The sequence below is a fragment of the Aquila chrysaetos genome, chromosome 17 (genome assembly GCF_900496995.4).
Source record: "Aquila chrysaetos chrysaetos chromosome 17, bAquChr1.4, whole genome shotgun sequence".
Taxonomy (NCBI): domain Eukaryota; kingdom Metazoa; phylum Chordata; class Aves; order Accipitriformes; family Accipitridae; genus Aquila; species Aquila chrysaetos.
This window is the reverse complement of record NC_044020.1, coordinates 9730714-9754334: the sequence shown is the minus strand read 5'-3', so window position 1 is coordinate 9754334 and position 23621 is coordinate 9730714. Positions and strand designations below refer to the sequence as shown.

Sequence of the window (23621 nt, the reverse complement as noted above, 5' to 3'; positions counted from 1 at the left end):
TCATGGTTCGACACCATGGATCTCCAGGTGGGTCAAGATTATAGAGATACACCAACCTGGAGGACTCCATGCTGTCGAGCTGTTCATAAGCAGCGGAAGCCAATAAACTCTTCTCAGCCAGCAGGTTATTTTCCCTGTCTGCCTCTGGAGCTCTTCTGACTGCATTGTTTGCACCCACTTTGGAGGAAATTACCCATGGAGAAAACCAAAAACCTTCCACAACTGCCTAAAAGGAGCAAACCGTCTCTCTGTTGGGGACTAAACCACAATCAATACTGATACACAGCTAAGGAGGTTTCCAGGTTGTTACCAAGTGTGTGCATGTGCGTGCAGGTGTGTGTACTTGCTTCTGCAGTGGATTTTCTTACACCTTTCAGTGAATGCTGTAAATTTCCATTCATTGTCAAAGGGAGAGACTGAATGGGCAAATGATGTCCTCTGTGAAGCACTTAAAATACTATGTGGATAGCTATCTAAAGCAAAGAAATCAGGCATGTTCTGAAAGGGTATGCCTACACTATCAAAAATTTATGGGTATGAGCCCGTTCTCAAACCCACACCTGCCTTCCATCCACAACGATTACCTGCAGGGGTGTTAACAGCTCTGGATTTAGATTACTCTATGATTTTTCTGAGAGGAGAGCTCGAGCCCATTCCCAGCCTCTGCATGAACCCAAACTCTTGTTTAAGTGATATAGACAGACCAGGCTGCGACGGGGCAGAGCATGTTACGCTCGCACAGCATCAGCAGATCTGTGAAGTACAGCTTTTTCCATGTATAGTGTGGACATTTGAGCTATAAATACCCATGTGGATGGAAAGCTTTGAGGTCATGGGGAATGGCATTCTTACATCTGCTTTTGAGCCCTCTTTTCACCTCAAAGTGTAGACATACCTACAGAGGATCATGTCTTCTGCATGATAGTAAGTATTTATATGCATTGGTATAATTCAATATTGAGTCCTCTGTTGTTCACTTGGGTAAAGGCAAGTCTTGTCATACTGGAAGAGGGGAATTACCTTGGAGCAGAAGACTGCTGCGCAGGTCAAAGACCTTGGTGTTGTTGGGTCACTCACTTGTTGCACCTGAGGACACTAAGGCTCTTCAAGGAGGTTGACAATGAACCATTGCAAATCAGTTTTGCTCTCAGGATTTGTCAGTGGTAAAGCTTAGGCCATTGCTTACTGGACTTATTTACATTTGTATTTACTATACAGAATTTCTATTTCAGGGTTGAGTAGGAGGTTGGAAGAGAATAGATGTGAGCAAGAACTCTATAAAGCAGGATGTATCCTTATGCATGCTGCACTGAACTGTAATTCAAATATATCTTGGCTGCCACTGTTGAGCAATTTAAAAGTGATGGAATTTTCACAGACCTCTTTTGCTTTCCATAAGGCTTTTCTCTTTTCTTTAGGAAAAAAAAAAAAATGAAAAGAGAAAGAGAGAGAAAGAATTCTTTGGGGGATAAAATGACTTTTGGAGACAAACAATGCATCTGTACTATACAGTATTGATTGTGATGTGGCTGTGAGTTACATGGAATTACAAGCTCCCTTGCTCTCTGTTTCGCTAGGGCCGTTCCATGTGATATGAATTGATATAGGACCCACAGCTGCGTGGCCATTTGTTTTATTCTTTTACCGGAGCCCTTAAAGCTGTTGGTAATGATTGGGAAGAGGAGGGAGCCGATAACCAAGGAGAGTGGATGCAGTGTGTTACTCACTTTCAAGTACCCTGTTAGCATAAGTGCTGAGCTGACAGGGGGAACAGCCCTCTCCAAAACAATCCATAGTAGTACCACTTGCCAGCAGTGGACAGAGAGCAAGAAAGCACACGGGGTGTCATTTTTTTGCTGGTGATCTAATGTCATAAAAGAAACTTTTTGGATTCCAAAGTGGCCAGGAGTCACCAGATCATTGTTACTAAGCAAAATATTTTTAATTAGGAAGAAATGAATGGTCCCCCTTACTCAAAAGAGCTTTGTGGTGTAGTGTGTTAAATTCTGGCTGTATGAGTGGATTGTGCTCAAGCAGATCCCCGATGTTGTTGAAAATAATGTTCACCCAGTAATGTATCTTTCATTGTCCTCAAACAACTCCTGGAGCAGCGCGGGACCTCGCTGAGGCAGAGGGGCTCAGATCTGTCTGTACCCATCTGTCTAGACATGCCTGCAGAGAGTAGGGTGTAATCATTGTCCCTTTTTTCCCTTGCCTTCTGAAGAAGAAAATATATTCCTATTCCCTCAGGTTCCTTTAAGAAACTCTGTGCTAACTTTTATGGGTTTAGGGCTTTTTTCCCCTTATTTATGGTTTTTATTTTTAGACTGTGATTGGTGCTGAATTACAATACACCATGACAGCTGCTTATTCTCGTGTTATAGCTGTAGCTTTAACTCCAGTTGCTCTTTGTCTCATTGCAACAGTCTCCTAAAAATGCAAACATACTTAAAAAGTAGATCACATTTTGAACCAAAAGGAAAAAAATGACCGTTTTCATTGTTTATGAAATTTCATGGCATATGGATATTTGTTAGCAGGCTAAGTAGTTCCAGCTGGTGTGTTTAGTTTGCAAAGTGTAAGGCGTACTGCAAACTGGCTAATCAAGTTGTCCTTTTCAACGTGCTGATTTTATAAGGGTTATGAATCTATCCTTTCCATTCTGGTATGGCTGGATAAGCAATGTAACAACTCTGAAACTGGTCCATACAAAACTGGGTACAACAAACTTTGAAACTGATCCATCAGACTAATCCAGTTTAATATGGCAAGGGTGATGCTTATAAATCTATTCAGCATAGTGCACCTCAATACAGGTTAGAATTGACTTTTTCCCTTCCCTCCTTTCATCATACACACATGGAAAGAAAAAGGAGTAGAGACAAGTGAAGGAAATCTCATCTTCTAGCAAGTAAGCTAATAGAGAATAAGTTTTAAGTTACACCACCATCACCACAGAAAGGGTTGCTGTCTCTCCTCACTAGAAGCAAAAGCCACTTCATATATAGGACACTAGACAGCAACACAGAAACCTTTACACAGTCTTAAGGCTTCATCTAGCATTAGATGACTCCTTTATGATCCCTTTCTACAAACATTAGATATGGACTCAGCCTTGCCTCAGCTCTGGGAATCTCCCCACATCAGTCTTGCTGAAGATTGTCCCTCACCAAACATCTTTAAAAAGAATACTTTTTGGTTGTTCTCAGTTCCTTCCAGATGTTTGAATGGTTTGATAGAGCAGAATGAGGACTAGAAACTTACTTTCTTTCAAAATATTAGATGCTATCACTACCTGATTCACAGAACTGGGATTTTAAGGGCGAAAAAACCCAAAAGAACAAACATATGACTCATGTTAAAATTACAGGATCTGCCAGTACTAGATTTTGCATCTGATTTATAGCGATTTTTTTTTCCTACTGGATTATTATTCTCATTTTCAGAAAAAAAAAACCCGCCAAACAACCAAAACCATAAATAAAGATGAGTTCTCAATACTGGCTTCTTCTCCCAGCTGGAGCTGCTGAGATTAAAATTTTGTTTGTTGTTCAATATTACTTTATTGGATAAGGAAATTAGTGCTCTTTTGAAGGACTTCAGTAAGATGAAAGCCAGTTTTAAATAGGAACAGAACATATTCACAAGTTGGATTATTGCTCTCCCTTTCTTTCTATAGTTGCATGAAGGATGTAGCCATCTCATTGCTGTGTTTTCTACTCAGAGAGTAGAAACCATGACCATCACGCATGTTCCTTCCTACTCTTTATCACAGAGGTTGCTTCTTTGAGGGCTAGGTGACAGGAGAGATCCTGCACAAAATTCCCAGCCTGAGCTAATACCAGGCTACTCATGCTTATACTGCTTGCTGCCTTCTTGAAGATGTACAGAGGGAGCTTTCTTGCTCCTCTACATCAAAGATCTTCATTATAGGCACTCTTCAGCAGGTGCTTTTGATGGGCTGTGGTGAAGCAATGCCATTACCAATGAAGCAATACCAGAGCACAAGTCTACACAGTTTAATGTAGTCTCAGTCTAAAGTGTGAAAAAGGCACTTCTTGATCTATATTATGTATGAGTCCTTGAAGATTTCTGCTTCATTTACTGACCAAACCAAGATTTTCTATTGTTAGCAATGCAGAGCTATTACAATCTGAAAGAACGAGCTGTGTTCTGTTCTGATGTATGCACCATCAGCAAAATTGTCAGCTATGTCTTAGTCATTGCACTTTTATTATAGGAGTTCTTAGACATGAGGCTGGGTTTGCAGGGCTTGTAGACACTCAGATTGTCTTTTTCCTTGTGCACTGAGCAAATATGGCATAGAAAACTACATAAGCCAGCAAACATGGACTAGATCCCTACTTGATACTTTTACAGTGTGGCTTTTGTGGTTACTACTGACCTTTGGAATGAGGGTTAAAAAAATCCCATTATTACTCTGTTTTGTTTTCAGAACTCCCTTCGATCTCATTTCCACCAACTGCGAGTTCTGTCTCACACACATAATGGAGAGAAGGAAATAATACCTTTAGCTTGAAAGCTTTCTAATCACAGGCTAGAGGATTGACATTTTACCTAACAATAGCCAAAGAAATCTATGTGCTTTAAGAGCCCTTGCTAAAGTCAAAGAAAATGAATAATAGCTTTACTATTTAGTAAGCACCAAGACTTTCATAACACAGTGTGGTGGGTTGACCTTGGCTGGACACCAGATGCCCACCAAGTAACCCTATCACTCCCCTCCTCAGCAGGACAGGGAGGGGAGAAAATAAGATGGAAAAAACCCCTCGTGGGTCAAGATAAATGCAGTTTAATAAAGCAAAAGCAAAGGCCATGCATTGAAACAAAGGAAAACAAGAGATTTATTCTCTATTTGCCATCAGCAGGTGATGTCCAGCCACTTCCCGGGAAGCAGGGCTTCAGTACACATAGCGGTTGCTCTGGAAAACAAAGGTCATAATAATGAATGCCCCCCCGCCCCGTCCTCCTTTCTTTTAGCTTTTATTGCTGAGCAGATGTCATATGGTATGGAATATCCCTTTGGTCAGTTTGGGTCAGCTGTCTTGCCTATGTCCCCTCCCAAGGTCTTGCCCAGCCCCAGCCTACTGGTGAGGGAGGAACGTTGGAGAGACAGCTTTGATGCTGCCCAAGCACTGCTCAGCAGTAGCCAAAACACTGGTGTGTTATCTACACCCTTCTAGCTACCAGTACAAAGCACACCACTATGAGGGCTGCTATGGGGAAAATTAACTCCCTCTCAGCCAGACCCAATACACACAGTTGTGATGGTGTCTCCTCTTTGTAGTGGGAAGCTCCACAAGTGAAATCTACTCAGTCCAGTGAGGTGCTCTGGTTTAGTACTGAAGGTGGGATTCCTCCCAGTTAGGTTCCAAAGTCTACTTAGAAGTTGGGCTTCTAGTCTACAAGGTCTGGCTAGGGTTTCTTTATAGTAAAGAAACATCCCCTGGAGGCAATTAATTCCATCCTACGGTGGGGCCAAGGAAGAGGGGATGAATTCCCATCTAGAGGCATCTCTGTGTTGTCCTTTACTGTAGAGGGACCCCAGATAAGTAGCTTTGATAAGGTATATAACTTTCAGTACACTAAAATCAGGCAAACAGTATCCCACCAAAGGAAAAGGAAAATCACATCTAAGTCTGTTTTGCATGTTGTCTTCTCTTTCCAGCCCCAAACACCAACGAACATTTGTTGCAACTGGAAAGTGGTACCTTCCCACAGCCCTTGATATTAGGCTTATGATGAGGTATGAAGAGCAAGGAATAATGGGCAGAATATCCTAGTGACAGACACCTACTGACGTTTGTAGCATAACAAACAGTGGGTAATAAAGGCAGCTCAGCTGCCAACAGACCAGAGTGTCCATCACGGTATTTTGCACAGCAATTTTGACGGTGAGATAAGAGACTTGAGCTCTGAACTGTGATCCATATGCTCCCATTTGTCCTGTACACCCTCAGAAGCCCTTGGATCGGGTCAGGGTGCAGATGATAGCATGACTGCCTGGAGCTACACAGAGTGAGGAAATAACAGGGCATGCTTCCCTGCAACTTGATTAGGCTGTTGTTTCTAATGGACTATCCCTGCTGGCAGCTGAGTGTCTCCTTACTTCAGAATGCAATGGATTTTGATAGGAATGGAGAAGATAACTGGTCTACCTCCAACAAACTCTTCTGCCTTAAAGATCTCTGTGCTTGTCTAACCAAGGGACATAGCAGACTGTTTTGTTAGGACTGAAATATGGATTATAAGGGTGCTCTTTGCAAGCAGCTGTGAAGAGTCACTTTTGTCTGGATATTAACATGAAGGAGAGTACCCTTTTAGATGATTAATGAGCCTTATGAGGAGCAGCTGAGGGAACTGGGGTTGTTTAGCCTGGAGAAAAGGAGGCTGAGAGGAGACCTTATCCCTCTCTACAGCTGCCTGAAAGGAGGTTGTACTGAGGTGGGTACTCATCTCTTCTATCAAATAACTAGTGATAGGACGAAAGGAAATGGCTTCAAGTTGCGGCAGGGGAGGTTTAGATTGGATATTAGAAAAAATTTATTTACTGAAACAGTTGTCAGGCATTGGAACAGGCTGCCCAGGGAAGTGGTGGTGTCACCATCCCTGGAGGTATTCAGAAAGTGCATACACAAGGCACCTCACAACATGGTTTAGTGGGCATGGTGGTGTTGGGTTACGGTTGGACTCGATGATCTTAAAGATCTTTTCCAACCTAAACAATTCTATGATTCTATTAATATGGTTCCTAGGGAAGGCTTGTCCTGCCTAACTGCTTATATACTGAGCAGGTACTGGCTTCTAGGCAGAAAGTGGGGATGGTCAGCTGAAGCTACTCTGTCTTCAGATAGGTTTGAGTGCTTCCATACCATATTGTCAAGGAGACAGATATGCTGTGGTGGCGTGCAGGATGTGCATCTTTCCCTTGGTACTTGAAAGAAGAGATTGTGCTTGTTCTTCTCCCTTGCCACCTTGTTTGTTGAGACTTTAGATTGTTCTGTGGGTTTTTGGGAGCTTATTCATTGATTTCAGCAGGAGTTTTACCAACAGGGCAAGGTGTGTCTGTGAAGAACTTGTTACGCATTTGCACTGTGGCAAGCATTTTAGTAGCCTTTGCTTTTGAAAAAAAAAATGTCTATGATCTGGGACCTTGAGCCTGGAACATATCCTAAACCCCAGGAAAATATTTGCTAAAACTCATTCCTAGCAAACTCAGTAAGATACAGAACAAGCTACTTCTGCATATTAGTTTTTTTCTAACAAATAAAGGTATGCCCAAAATTGCCATACCTAATTCCTGTTTAATTAATGGTGCCTCTAGAGGAGGATTCAAAGTTCCCAAGAAAATTTCCCTGGTACTAGAAGCTGAACCAACAGTCAGTTCCAGCTCAGCTCCAGACAGTTTAATTCCCTGTACAACAAAGCTCCACAAATTATTTTCAGAAATAAGCAGATAACCAACATCCCACTGAGATACTGCTGTCAGTGATCTTAGTCCCCCTTTCTAACTTAATGTTCTCTGTGCCTCTGAGATGCTTATTGTGAAAATTGATCTTCTGGAAAGGGAAGAAGTGTTGTGGGATTTTTTTACTTCTTTTTCTAACTCATGTTATTTTATAAAACTAAGACATGTTACAGTTGCATTTGCACTGTTTATCAACTACGGTTATATTTACCTATATATAAAACTCTCTGATGCGTCAAAGGATTTCTTTTCCCAGCAGAGAAATGAGATTTCAAATTACTAAATGCCATATGAGGACTTTATTTTGGTCACATATTAATTTTAAAATGAATCCATCCAAGCAGTATTTCAGGCAATGAAGTTTGGATTTCTAACTTTTTTTCTGATTCCAGACAAAAAAACAGTGAGTGAGTCATTTTCTCCCTTTTGAAATGTACAGATTTCAAAAAATACCATTGAATTGGGCCAGTAGTTTGTGTAGTTCCATTTTTATCCCTTCTCTTGAATCAGCTAAATCTTTCCTCAGTGCTAAAATTTCAGACTGCCTTTTCTCCATGTGATTTTAGGTTATCCCAAAATGAAATGCTGTAACACAAAATATTGGAGAATTACTAAAGCCTACAAAATGCTGCCTTCTGCATACCCTACAATAGGTGAGTTCCATGTTACAAAGCCAGACAGCTTTAAATTTATAGTGTAGTGAAGTTCCATGCACTATCTTAATGTATGCATACTGACGGTTTCTGGAGTTTACAGTTTTTCTCCTGCTGTGAAGGATTACTTTGCACTCCTAATTTTCCTGACAGCCTTTCCGAAATGGACATATATTTTAATGTAATGCCCAGCTGAATATGTTTTTAGATGTTCTGCCAGCAAAGAACTGAATCTTAAAAAACAAAAATACTGGGGGGTTTAGCTTTACTCTGAGGTCACTCACCTTTGTTGCCATGCCCTGTGGCATTTTACAAGTATTGGAACTGGCATTTGGTTTCAGATTCCAAAGATCTATGCAGGAAGTTTTACATTATTTCCTCTTACTCTTTGACCCATTGAATTTTTCATTTGATCTTGGCAAAAGTATTAAGGGAGCCCAGTAAAAGTACAAGTGACTTGATTTAGAAAACTTGAATAGATAAATGCTTGTATTTTTAGATTGTATGTAAAGATAAATGACTGTAAGTAAAAATCACATTAAGTCAAAAGGCATTATATCTTTAGGCAGTCCTAATGTCAGAGTCTCAGCAACTGTTACGTGACACAGCTCCATTACAGTCGATAGAAGGACAATTTGCTGTAGCCAAGAAACTATCTCATAATATTTCCAGCAGCTCAGAAATGACAGGGAGCCCTGTGCAGAGAATTCTTCTTCCAATGACTGCAAGTCATTTAAGTTACCTCCTAGAAGATGCATGCAAGTAATTTCCTCAAATTATGTCAATATGGATAAGAAACTCGATCATACCCACATCAGAAATATTTTTTTGTTCTGTTCTCCTCATTTTTACAGCCACCACCACCATATCTGTAGGTCTTCTACCACTAGTTGCTCCAATTTATCCTTCCTGAGCTCATTCCAGGATTTTCTAGGAGGTGCATGTAGTTGGTGTTACATAGCTAAACTGAAATTATGAAAGAAATCTCTTTGCTTCTTCCCATATGTTCACATGTTATATGAGAGAACTCACTTCTTCATATGGAAGAATTACTATTTTTTATATAATTTAGCCCATTCTGATGTAGAATGGTATTGTTGTTCTGTGCACTCATAGACATTCACTGTACTAAAATAGTGTGTGAATTTGCTAGTCATCCTTGAGAATGCCAAACAAGCTCAATAAGGTAAAGTTGAAAATCACAATGAGTAAAAATGGAATAGAGCTATCAAACCACCCACTGGTGTATGCCTATTCTCTTTCAGGGTTTTCCTGCAAGCATTTTAATGGTGTCATGATTAGACCTTTTAGAAATTGTACCAGTAGATGCTAGAAGGGGACTCATGATGCTTTTACTCTTCCTCCCTGGAAGCAATATCAAGGATATCTTGATGATCCCTGATAGATGCTTGCATAACCTGATGTTAAAAACCTCCATGGATGGAGATGCTACAAAACTCTTTTGGTACACTGATCTAGTGTTTAACTCTCCTTTTAGTTAGAACCTTTTCCTAATTAGGAACCAAAATCTCTTTTGCTGCAGGTCAAAGTAATTATTCCTTGTGCTATTGCTTATGAGTGTAGAGAACAGTTTCTCACCCTTTGAAACAGCCTTCTGAAATTCAAGCTTCTCTACAATAAAAAAATCCAATTCCCCCAATTTCCCCTCTATTGCATGATTTCTCAACCTCTGATCAGTCTAATTGTACTGCCATGGACCCCTGATATTACATCTGTGCATTTCTGAAAGTGATGTGCTAAATAGAATGTAGTATTCCATCTGAATTCTCATTATTGTAAGGTACTAGAATAATTATTTTCCTCAAGTTGCAGATTTACGCATTCCATAATCAAATTTATGTTTTCATAGCAACATTGCATATTGGCTTTTACTAATATCCAGATCTTCTTCTCCACAAGCACTTTATTCTCTATTTTGTGTTTGTCCATCTAATTTTCACTTCCTTTATGTAACACTTCATTCTTGCCTTTATTAAATTTTATTTGATGATTATTTTTTTTTTTTCAGTGTACTGGATCATTTGAAATTCTGATCCTTATTCTAGGTGCTTATCATTCTTACTCACATACTAACATTGGCAAAGTTTGTGAGTGATCAGTTCTCATTAACATACCCAGGGGTTTGGGGGGGGAGATTGTTATCTTTGTGGAGTCCTCTGTAGTTTGTCTCCACCTGACCCACTGAAAGAAATACGCTAGTTCATGTTCTGGTTTCATCACAGTGGTGTGGGAGGGCAGCTGCTGCTTTTTGCTTCTTAAATGACCTTTCTAAGGAAAGTGTTAAATCACACTGTTATTTGGTATCTATATTGCAGTGCAATATACTATCTCATTAATGCTCCCTATTGCTGAGGCCTCTCTTAACATCTTCTTTTTCTCATTTTCATTGCATATTTGTTTTCTATTTTTCTTCAAACTTGACAATTGATACAGCTTTTCTCCTGCTCTGGTTCCAAACCTCCTGAGAACCCAAATCATGAAAATATCCCCTTGAAGAAAGTGTTTAAAAAGAGATTTAATGGTAATCCTGAGTTTTAAGTCAAAATTACAGCATCAGATTTCACAGCTAAGGGGAAAATAACTCCTCCCCTCCTCTCATTCCTGTGGTAAAGTGCAGTCAGGAGGACATACTACAAAAAGAGGTGTCATTGTGCAATGTCTTTCATCAATATCCTGGCCACTGCCAGCTCTAGAGGTAAATTCCTAAAATTTGACATGTAATTTTAAGCATTTTCCTGAATAAGTGAAGGCTTAAGTGTTTTCCTAAGTCAGAGCTCAAGCCAATTTGTATTATATTTCCATCTCCTCTATTATTTCCTATAATATATTCACATTTTTTCATTTCTAAGCTGTTTATGTTTTTGTATTAATGAATAAGTTAAATAAAATTAAATCAAACAGCTCTCCCAGTAGCCACATTAGAGGATATCACTCCTCAGATCAGACATAACACAGAACTGTTATCTTTATTTGCTGTCTTTTGTTTTTCCTCAGTTCATGGACAGTAGTGTTCCTATTTAAGTCAGATGGGGTTTCCACAGAGAGCAACATTTCATGGAAATCTACATTAGATACTTTAATATAGTATGCCTTCATTTTGGAAAACTATTTCATATTCTGTCTCCTAAAGCGTTATGTGCAAAATTAATATGCAGATAGGGCATATGATATGAATGCAAATTAAAAAAAAATCTATCTATTACTCATTTATCTTTTACTACCTATAGATATTGAACTGAGGGTTCTGGTACTCGTGAAACACACTGTGATCTTTCAGTGAAACTACATGGTGTTGATGCATAGAGTTCAGAGCTGGGTTATAGCTTCTTGATTAAGACCAAAACTTGCTACCTCTAACATAGGGGCCAGGACCAGGTAGAGAAAAAAAAGGGATACCTAGGAGATGGAGCCAGAGGGCGAGAGCCTTGGGGAAGCATCAGCAGCTACGGCTTCTGCCAGGAGCCATCACTGCAGCAGTATCGGCTTTAGGTGCCGACTACCCTTCTCCCCGGCAGCAGCAACTGGGGGTTTCCAGAACTGTGGTATTGGCAAAGCCGGCAGCGAGTCTGAGCTGTGGTACTGCTCTGGGTCTCTGACACTGCACACAGCGGGTGGTTCTGCCCATCACAAGTCCTGTCCCTAAGAGTACTGCGACCAAACGCTTGTTAGATCTGTACTGAGCTGGTTAAAACAATACCACTCTCTGGTATAGACAGGATCCATCCCAGATTCCAGCACATGAAACATCCAACTTCTCATACAGCTGGCAAAACACAGGACCCTGGTGGCATGCTGTGATGTGCTCTAGCAGGCTGGGAATATGCAGTCGATCTCATTTCATTGCGAGCACCAGATGCTACCCCTTCGGCTCAGGCTACGGACGTGATAAGGCAGTGTACCAGATCTATTTATAATTGTAACCTTTAAAGAATTTATTTTCAGGACTAAGTTCAACAACATGATAACACCATGGGGCTGCATCTCAGTGTAGCGGTGGTGTACCACAGTATCACAGTGGTATGGTATAATGCGGTGTTCCCATGTCATATACTGGCTCATGTCACTTACAGATAGAAAGCACAATACCGCTAAGTGCTCTGGGGGCAGAATGCAGTCTCCTCTTAGAGTTACTATCTGATATTAATATGGTACTATGTTCAATTGTATTTAAAAGCATTAGGATGAACAGGAGCATCCTGAAGCACAGTGAGAAAGCAAGTTCTTAATGGTATCTCATTCTTCCATTAATATCCTTTATCAAGATCTACCTAAGGTAGAAGTTATGGTGATCAGATGAAAGCAGAGCTAAGTGGCAGAGCTCTGTTACCTAATGATGTGTCTGCAACAGCAATTTCTGTCTTTATTTTTTGTTAGTTTGAAAAAAAGGTAAAGGAAAAAAATCATCAGCCTTCCTCTATCAACAGGCTCAAGCCTTTCTTCCTACACATGAAAAGAACAAGGATCTTCACTAATCTTAGGCTGCTTCCAGCCAGAAACCAACTGAATCTTCTGAAGCTTTAAACGTGGTAATTCACCAGCTACAACCACTGGACAAATCGTGGAGGGAGAATCTGTGCTGTGTCTGTAAAAGCTTCAGAACATCTCATTTTCCTTTTTTCCTGGTTTTCATTTTTTCTATCCCCATTTTCATGCCTTTCATCCTCCCCTTTTTTCTCCCTTTCCCCCTGGTCTTCCTTCCTCTCTGTTTTCACTCTGTCGTCATACACTTCCCATTGCCTTCACTCTTTTATGTAAACGTTTCAGTCCTGTGATGGGGATGGAGCTTAGAGACATCCAGCATGCCATAAGGGAAAATCTCTCAGATGCCAGTATTCAGCCAGGATTGGGCTGCTACTTATTGCAATTCAGTTCCAGACCCGCAGTGACTTCAGTGTCTGTATCCCTGGTGGGTACCCGGCAAGGTACAACCAGTGATCTCAGGAGATCGCTGTGAGGTTTTGTTAATCAATATACACAGAAACTGCCAGAGTCGTAATTGCAGAATAAAGTTCCACTTATTGCAGGAGAGCAAACCTGTGTTCAACCCCACCAGGGGCTGCAGAAGGCTTTCAACAGGAATGTTTTTACGTTGCAAGATTTGTATTCATCAGATAGCCTCTAGGACCACTGGTCCACTCTAATAAGTGTTTTGATAAAAGAGGTCATGTCCCCAAAAGATGTCTGATTGGGACGTGTCATTTCTCCTGTAAAAGATGATTACAATAGGCAGACACTGATTGTCTTCTAACATTCGTAAGGTGACAATTTTTTTTTAAAAATTAAACAAGTGACATTTCTCCTTCAAGGTTGTTCAGTGCTGATGAAAGTTATTAGACTGATGACTCTGAGAAACAAAGTCCTCTGCCTCATAGCATAGGTACTGTCAGTGTAACAGAATTTTGCATATTTATCAGCACTGCATGACCAGCAGGGTTCAAACCCTCATTCAGGGACAATCCTCAAAGTCAAGGATAATATGACTTCCAGTTCTTCTATTCCAGCTAATGCAAAGAACCACTGCCATGGTGCTGCATATGCTTCAGTCCATGATCTCCATATAGCCCTTAGGCAGGGCATGACCTTTAGAGCAGATAGCCCAGCCTGCAATTTAGTCCCGAGAGATTTCAGAAATGGATGTGGAGTGAGGTGGGTGATAGCTAAATTATTTCTGGGAGCCTCCTCTTTGCTGCACTCTCTCCCTATATCACCTGATTAGAAGTGGACCCTCTTGTCTCCTGCCTGGATGTTGTGCATATCATGCAATCAAGATATCATAGGATCGGGCATGAGCCTGGTGCATGAGGAGGGTACCTGCACTGTGGATCACAGAAGGAAAGGCCAGAGTACCCAGTCCTCGCATGTTTTCATTAGAGGCAGTGGAGCCTCCATATTGCCTTCACAAGATGACAGGTTTTTCAGCCATGCCCTCAGAAATGATGAGACCAATTGTGGAATCCGAGCGTTATTAAGTGGCAGAGAGTTGGGAAAAAATCTAGAAAGCAGAGGAGGCAAATTCTTTACTGGTTCTTCCACAGAAGACTGAATTCAGTAGAACACAGCCCAGTAGAAAATATCCAGTGTAAATAACCCAAAATTTCCTCCAAATAGTTTCTTATCCAACTGTTTATTCAGGACATACATGGTAATGTCAAAATTTAACTAAAAGCCAAAAAAGACAGTGAATAGTTCACTATGCTTTCTTTTCTAGCTTTTTCATTTCTACTGCCCAGTTAAGTTTTCAACACTCAATTTTCAGGAACATGGTAGGATGACTTAATTCACCTTATGGTGAGGTTGTGAAGTGTTCAGGTGACAGTGACACAGAGAATACACAAAACATAGACGCCCATCTTTCTTCTGCTTCTTCCTTCTCATTTGCAACTTCCTCACGTTCCCAATTAATGACTTTTTCAGTGCCAGAATCCTAAATTCTCACCTACCCCAACTGGTCAATCTCTGGGTTTTGGTATCTCAGTACTCCTTTCCAGATCTACATGCTTTTTACTACACCATAATACTAGTGCAAATAAAAGGGACGAATCAGAGTCTGATGGCCTATAGAATCATTTTCCTTTAATTCTTCTTCTGTGATGTTTTTATTTCTTTCTTAATACTGTATAATTTTGAAAGTTATATCTGGATACTAACCTGTAAGATGAATGGTGATAAAGCTGTTTACACCAATCAAACCTTTAAACTAAATGACAGTAAAAAGAAAAAAAGGAGAAAATACACCTTCTTAGACTAACACAATTGTTTAAATAAAAAAACTGCAGGAATATAGCTATACACTAGCATAAGTAACATTTCCAAATGAGTCTTATTCCATATGTGATGGAGAAATGTAGGAACCCAAATGTCTTTTGGAACTCAATGGGAATTGCAGATACTCTACTGCTCTTTTAAATTTGCAGCCTCCTGAAACAGCTTGGCACGCTTCAATTTTTTCTTTTTTCTACTGCTAATATGATTCACCTAATCTCTAACTGGAGGTGAAAAGATTCTAGTCACTCCAGGTACTCTCTTACTGGGAGTCACTGGACCGGTGCAAGATGCCGTGCTGTTTAGTGACACTAGGAGGGGCTCATCATAGTCCTGGTGCCAGAGCTTTCAAAGTACCTTTGCACAGGTCAAGTCCAAATTCCCCTATGACAAAAACTTGGTTCCACATTTGCAAACATAGCTCAAATAAAAAGCTTATTCCCATCACTCTCCTTTCAGACAATGTTACAGAATAAAAGGCTAGAAGAAGAACCTGGAACATATTTTGCTTTCAGTTGTCTCAGACTTACAGATCCCCAACATATTCTTTATTGAATTTATTACTGGAAAAAGTCATACAGCTAAATGAGATATTTGCTTGGTGATGGAGCAAAAATAATTGCTGGCATTTCAGCTTAAAATTAACACCGAATTCTTTACTTCAACATGTGTGGACCTCATGGAAGGACTTCTTTCTCAGACATGCCACATTTCTGTTCTTAAGAGGGGTAATTCCTAGCTCTCTGAACAATAGTTAACATTTCCCTCCCTGTCTCTCCAGAAAGGTCTCCTTGTCCTGTGCAATTTCATGAAATTAAAAGGATTGCCCCTTTTTTTCTCCTGACTTTCAAATATTTACTTATTTATCCACTTCTACTAGGTTTGAATAGATAAAAGATATTAAAACTCCTATCTCAAATAGCGGCATTACTTCTAATGCTGCACTTTGATAACCTCCCTCATCTTGGGCACACCTCAGAAATTGCAATTACATCTGCTTATGACTGGGGATTATGAGCCAAGCTCATATAACCAATGGATTTCTTCAGTTGTGTAGTGGAATTTTGCCAACAAGAGATTTGGCAGAGAGTCAGGCTGCCACAACAAGAGAGAAATCATAATGGAATTTAACAGAATTTCCTTGTATTTATTGTTAGAGAAGAGGGGAGGAGAAAAATGGCCAACTGTTAGATCTGATTTCATTTCACTCACAATCTCTCAGATAGAAACCTAAACTTCTTTTTTTATGAGATTCAATTTCTCAGAAAAGAGTCATTCAAATTCCACAATCGACTCTTCTTAGTGACCTTTTCCGCTGAATTTCATGTAGCCTTGAAACATTGGCATTGGTGGTGCAGAGAGTTTGCAACATGCTCGTTACTGCTAAGACATTTTGTCCTCTGTGCTTCCATAGTAGGGTGTCAGACTCACCCAACTGATTCTTAACCCAGAACCAGCAATCAGGTTGTCACTCACATCACATTTACCTGCCTCTGGCAAGAAGAAAGAAGCAATGTTTTCTTTGAAAAATTTCTACAGTAGCATTGCCAAATACAAATTAGCCCAGACAGACATCTTTCATTTGCTTAAACAAATTAGACTTCTAATGTCAGGGCAGGGCATACAGCCTAAGTATAGGGAAAACAACATAATTAGATCTTTAATCACACAGCTTTCCTGAGAAAGGGGTCTGTGACCAGAAACACTAAGCTCAGTTATGATGCAGTACCACACACCCTCTTAGGGGATGGCTAAGAGCTGCCTCTTCTAGGCGTCACTGCTCATTGAAAAGGAAATTCTTTGCCCTCCTTAGAGCTGGTGTTGGAAGAGAATCATTTTTCATTTCATTAAGTTTGGAAAAGGCCTCTAAGGTCATCAAGTCCAACTGGCTGCAGCCACATTTTCTTTGACAACCTTTGGGGACACATAAAGGGATAAATGAATCCACTGTTTGCTTATAATGAAGCGTTATCTTTATAAAGCCATTTCCTTAGCTTTCTATAAAGTATGACCCCTGTTGTACAAACACTGTTGTCTCACCTGAGGCCCAGAATGCAGGGCTTTGGACAGAGGCGGCCTTCAGCCTCACACGTGCAGGCAGGAAGGTTTCATGCTCTGGATGAAGCCCCTCTGCATAATTCAGCTGGATTGAAAAAGTCAAAATTATGCTAGAAATTGCAAGCAGAAACCTGCTTTGAAATACACTAACCCTGTTACCCACCACGATTTTAGGGACAAACTGGTAACTGAGAGGATTGCACAGAAGTAGTGTGTGGGACCAGTCCTCCACTGCTAGAAGTATATTAAGAGGGGTTCGGATGTGGCTCAATCTGTTTATATATTATATAAGACTCAAACTATATATTATATAGTCAAGGATCCCTGACCATTAAACGCCCCCAGATCCATCCATCCTTTATCACTGTCTGTAGCAAAAGGCTGAAAGAACAAATAATTCCCAGTGCTTCCTTGCTTTTAGTATGTAGCTTCTCCCTGGTTGACCACCGCATATGTGTTTAAGACATAGCAGTTGAGAATTATTTCTGTAGGAAAAGCAGCCTCCACAGGGAACATTGTTTTCCACAGGGAACATGATGCTTTCTCACAGTTCTCTGTTACCCATATATTGTCTGGAAGGGGATTTCAAATACTCATGCCTAACATGAAAAACAAAACAAACACCATCATTTGCATTATCAAAATCCTAATTTCTGCATCTTGGTGAAGATTTTAACAGTAACAGAAACAGATGAGTTTTCAATTTACTTCAAATTCAGTGGGGGATTTTCCCCCAAAGTTTTGCTTTTTATGGTCAAAATTTTTTTTCAAATATCTTTTAAAACAAAAAGTGTATTTTTTACCCTTTTAAACAGGGAATTTACACTACAATCCTGTAAATACATATATACACCTAAACCCTTCAATAACTCCTAACTGAAAATAACTTCAAAATACTTTCTGAATGTTTAAGATAAATCTGTCATAGCGATATCCAAGGTCTTTGTCCCTTCTTACATTCTTGTGTTCCTTGGTTCCTCATGTCCAATGAATATTCTGAAGGCAGCCATTTATAGCAAGATAACAGTTCTTCTAATATGAATATCAATTATGCAGAAATGTGAATAACAAAATTCATTTTTCTGAAGACAAGATACCCTGCAAAATACATCTTAACTACTTACAGACACTTAATTAATTCCAAATGCTTAAGCCTTCATAAACCAGAACTGAATTTGACAATTCCTGTAAACAGTGGAATTAACGTGGATGCATCCGTGAAATGGGCTGTGTGAAACTTTTCTTTCTCTAACACTGTCAAGAATCCAAATAATATATTTGCCCTTTTTGACCAGATGCAGTGTCTGGCATTGTACCGAATTTTATAACTCAAGGAACTTTTGCCAGTATTGATCGTATTTTGCCTGACAAATATGAAACCAGCCATAAAAAGTGACGTCAAATTGGCTTCAAGAAATCCAATAGTCTGGAAGAGTAGTTCAGTCTTTTGCATCTTTAATAATCAGTGTAATAACACAGAAACACTTCTGACTTATAAAACACCTTTTAGTTAGGTTCTGCAAAATCTCTTACATGTAAAGGTATGCCCGAGGGTGCTTTAAAATGCAAACTTCATGTAGGAGATGATGTGCTGTTCTTCTTACACTTTATTAGGTTCACAGTTTCATTAGTACCATGTGGCAATTTAAAATATTACTTTTTGTATTGAATATATGATGCAGAGAGTCTGATCTTTCATTCTTCCTCCCTGATCACACTCTACATTTTCTCTATTTTTAAAGAGCAGATAAATGTCTATGCAGGGAGTGTTTGCTATGGACAAGCCATGCAGATGATTAACTTTGGCATTGTCCCATGGCTCTCAGTGTAAAATTTTCACTGAGCAGATTTCAGGTAAATCATGCAGCCCACTTCACTTAATAATTCCTCTTTAACATTCTTGGCAATTATGTCATTTATGCTGTTGAGCTTGACCATTTTCCTTCATTATTTGCTTCTCCCCAAGGAATGGCAGTTTAACAGACATTTCCAGTGATATAGGTAGTTAAATGAGGCAGTGAGTTATCTCACTGACCACAGGGTTTCTCTCTCCTGGCAACCACTGCAGTCTGGTGTCATGTTCTTTTCAGGAAGAATTCATCTTCCAAGCTAGACCACCTGGGAAGGCTGGTAGAGCTGGTCCCTTCTCGCAAATATGAAGCAGAAGGTTGGACAGAGAGGTCCATGGTTTGTGCCCTGTTCTGTGGTTCCTCTGGTGTACCAACACTGCTCGACAGCTGGCAGAAGGTACCAGAGGGATGCTCCAGTTTATGTAGGCCATCAGCCATCCATGGCTGCCCCGCTGGGCTTTGGGTTTGCAATTCCCAAATCCCTACCAACAGGTTGCAGAGAATGCCACAATTCCAAACCTCAATTTTTACATGAGGTCCCTGCACATTTTGATTAGTACATTCTTTTCCCATAATGGGAACTGTCACCATAAGGCAGAACACAAAACTATACTTACCTCACCCCATTTAAGCTCAGATCCAGCTCCTGGCAACTGTGGGTCACTGACAGGGGCATCATAGCTTTTACCCTTGTGCTCAACTGGTCTTATGATTCTGTGGGAAAGAGGCTTCCCTTCCCATTCTCCTCTTCTCCTTCCTCTCCTTTGCTCTTTTAAATGGTGTGGTCATTTAAAAAATGGGTTTCTTATACAGCACAGGCATTCATGCAGCTGTGACACTCTCAAACCACTGCCACCTGACTCTGGGTTACCCCTTAATTGCTGTCTCATTTTTGCAATAAGCAGATCCAAAATCTTTTGAAATCTACTGATAGGCAAAGATTGCCTCCTGTCTATAGCAAGAAGAGAAACTATCTTCTTGGACGAGGAGGAGTGCTGACAGGGGTGTTACAATAATTTCCTACGCAAGCTGCAGTGAGGGGTTCTGGTAGGCTGGTGAAATAGTGTTAGGGTTCTCATACCTGTCCACATTTGAAAAGGACTATTACCTTGTTGTTCACTATGTGTTTTATCTGTGAATCCACAGAGTCACATAATAGCCCCATAATGTCAGCAGCCAGGATTATAAAAGGAAAATAGTTAACATACTTAGCAGGCTTCCTGAATCAAAGGCATCCTGGTCTGATAATAGCTATTTTGGCACAGTTTCACCTCTGTAGTAACATTTGAAGAATCCTAGTTCTATTTCAGTGCAGAATAAAAACCAGTATTAAGACCATCAAAGCTGCCCTCAAACAGGATGGTTTCCTTCTGATAAGTGGGAAATAACATGCCAGAAACATACCCTGTGTACAATAAACGGATGTAAGTGAACCGAAATTCAGAAAGGGTCATCCCCTTTGGGGTAGGTTTCCATACGTTTAAGTACATGATACTATGGCAGGATCAAGCGCATATGGAAGTGGAATAGTAAAAATATAATTCTGTTTTAGTAAGTGTTGTGGTTTAACCGCAGCTGGCAACTAAGCCCCAAGCAGCCACTCTCTCACTCCCCCACAGTGGGATGGGGGAGAGAATCAGAAGGGTAAAAGTGAGAAAACTCGTGGGCTGAGGTAAAGGCAGTTTATAGGTAAAGCAAAAGCCACACACAGAAGCAAAGCAAACCAAGGAATTCATTCCCCACTTCCCACGGGCAGGCAGGTGTTCAGCCATCTCCAGGAGAGCAGGGCTCCAGCACGCCTAACGGTGACTTGGGAAGACAAACGCCATCGCTCCGAACGTCCCCCCCTTCCTCCTTCTTCCCCAGCTTTCTATGCTGGGCATGACGTCCTCTGGTGTGGGATATCCCTTGGGTCAGCTGGGGTCAGCTGTCCCGGCTGTGTCCCCTCCCAACTCCTTGTGCCCCCCCAGCCTCCTCGCTGGTGGGGTGGGGTGAGGAGCAGAAAAGCCCTTGGCTCTGGGTGAGCACTGCCCAGCAGGAACAAAAACATCCCTGAATGACCAGCACTGTTTTCAGCACAAATCCCAAACATAGCCCCATACTAGCTACTGTAAAGAAAATTAACTCTATCGCAGCCAAAAGGAGCACAATAAGATATTTCAGATAGCTGTAAAGAATGAATTTATCAGTGCATAAAGTGACCTTGATAACAGGATCAATGACTGAAAGGAGAAGGAAAAGGAGAAATCAAGAGAAAATTTAAGAGAACTTACACAGAGAAGAGACAAAGTCTTTTAAATATAAGCAGACATAAACAAACCAAAATATTAATAGGAAGAGTATGTAGCAGAAATTAAAATATATGTTCCTGTGATCTAAACTGAAGGGAAGTTACATTGAAGACTATCAGGACACAAATATAGTAGTGGCTAAGAAATCTCTAAATGTGTCATACAATTATTCTTTTAACATATGGTTCCTTTGTATCTGTATTTGATTGACAGAATGTCATCATGCATTTTTTTATTTTGCACAAAAATGTTTTGGAGAACCACAAGGTACTCCCATAACCAGGAACAAAGATAAAAAAAATAAAATAAGGAGAAAAGGCAATTTCATGAACAAGAAAGTTAGAATCATCCTCAAAAATGAGTTCCAAACCATACTTTGTCATTGGCTTTCCTTTGGAAAAAAGTTCAGAGCAAAGTTTTCTTATTTTTATTCTAATTCACGCTACCTGTGAAAAAGATTGGTGTCATTGCTGCTTAAACCCAAAGGGAATTTCTCAAATTAACTGTAATGGGAGTTTGCATCTGTTGCCTTCCTTCTCCACTTCAAGGAGGAAGCACAGGCAACAAATCTGTTTTATAACAGCCTTCCAGCCATTGAAAGTCCCTTTAGGTGACACCAAGCATAAAAGCTATTCTAAGATACTGTTTGTCTGTGACTGACCATGTAAATTAGTGTGCTGCAACCATGTTCCTGATGTCTTCCCCAACTTTGCTGCAGAGATCTCTTGGTGAAGAAGAAAATGTAGCTGTCTATTAATTTATCCCTTAATTACTTGCCTGTAAGAAGTAAGTTTTATTACAGGCAGTAATATTTCCTTTCTTCCATCCTATCTATCTAGTTGATAAACTAATTCAGAAGGAAGTTTCCTTCTTCAAATATTCAAAGGCAAGATGCTCAGGCACTGGTATAATTGAATTAAAGCCACAATGGAGTTATACTGATTTATCTGAGCTGGTGATTTTGCCTTGAAAATTTTAAAGGAACACATCCTGTTCCTGCTAGATCTCTGATCCCAAACTGAGGAAGAAATCTGTTCTGCCCTGAAACAGGTTTAAGAAGTACTGCCATCAGTTCAGACAAGCAGCGTGTTGAAAACTACACTCTCCAGGCCTTTGATGTGTTTAATATCATCTTCTGCAGTCACCCTGCACCTCCTCACCTTGTTGCTTTCCATTAGATTCTGAAAAGTTAATAACACTGTCAAGACAATCATGCAGTTACTAGACAGTGTCAGTTCCTATGCCTTTTCCCTACCCTGTTTTACTTTTGGAGCAAGTGTACTGTCTATATACATTGGACATTTAGATTAATCTCTCTATTAGAATCATTGTTTGGCCATGAACTGTGTTACCTGAAAGTAATTGAAACTTGGAGAAAGTTGTGGTTGTGAATACAGGAGAACACTAATGAACCACAGCTCCTTCTCAACCCATAGGCTCCCAAAAAAGTTATTCTTGTTGAGGGGAAAGCTCACATTCAGATTAGGTTTTGGCTGAAGCTAAGATTGGTGTTTGATTAGTGGAAAGAAATGGTTTAACTAAAATGAGAAATGACCTTAATATTAACCTAAAGCTCGAACTAAATCCATTTTCAATTATGAAAAGATTTGGTTCACGTGTGCATTTGTGCTTCTGTTATTTATCCATACATGAAAACACCAACAGAGCAAGATAAAGACTGTTCTCCTCAATTTAGTTCAAAGAACAGAAGAAATAGGAACTCTCGGAAATATCAAGGAAAGAAGTGATCAAAATTTCAAGGAATGAGGCCAGCAACATTTTAAATTCTGGTAAACAAAGTGGAGAGCTATTCGGTAAATGGATTTCTATTGCATTTTGGTTCATTGTGACAAAATAAGTTATTTTCATGAGATTTTCAGTAGGATTTGTTTACCAAGGTTCTGAGAAAGTCAGTTTCGCTTCAGGCAGAATTCTGAACTCTTGCATGCTTATCGAAATTCTGTTAAGCACTCAGAGGGTCACCTACTGGAAATTCAACCCAAAACCTTCAAGAAAAGAAGTCTATTAAATGTTCAAACAGGTCACCTGCTTTGTATGAACCTACCTGAGCAGGAGGGTAGACAAGATGACCTCCAGAGGTCTCTTCTAACCTCAACCATTCTGTGATTCTATGATTATTATTTTAATGCTAGTATCCTAAGCTCACCCTGGCCTTTAAAAAAAGTACAATATTTTCTCTCTTTTATTCAGATATCGGCTCTGAAAACTAAAGAGCCTGCCGTCCAACTATCTGGCACCTTCACTGGTGATGCATTAATGTGTCTCATGATCTTGAAGGTTAAGCTGGTATGTGCATTTGTGTGCTTCTGATTTTGTGTGCAAAGCCTCAAATTTTCCTTGTCAAAACATTTACGTAGCATCGAGGTACCTACTCAATGCTGAGGTTGCAGGACAGCAGGACTGTAGAGCAGCCTCGGAATTGCTGAAGCTGCTTGTCACATCTCTTCTTTGAATGAAACTCCATGAAGAACAGTAG

General features: G+C 40.1%; 1 protein-coding gene across 2 annotated transcripts in view; it reads left to right on the top strand.

Moving 5' to 3' along the window:
• Nucleotides 1-23621, top strand: part of CHRM2 (cholinergic receptor muscarinic 2) — a 105950-nt gene that overhangs the window by 33946 nt on the left and 48383 nt on the right. Inside the window, exon 1 of one of the 2 annotated variants that reach the window (XM_030041394.2) lies at nt 8068-8142. The exons of the other annotated variant lie outside the window; for it this stretch is intronic. The gene's annotated coding sequence lies outside the window, so the exon portion shown is untranslated. Of the gene's footprint in view, nt 1-8067; nt 8143-23621 lie in introns of those variants that run through there. 2 annotated transcript variants of the gene reach the window in all.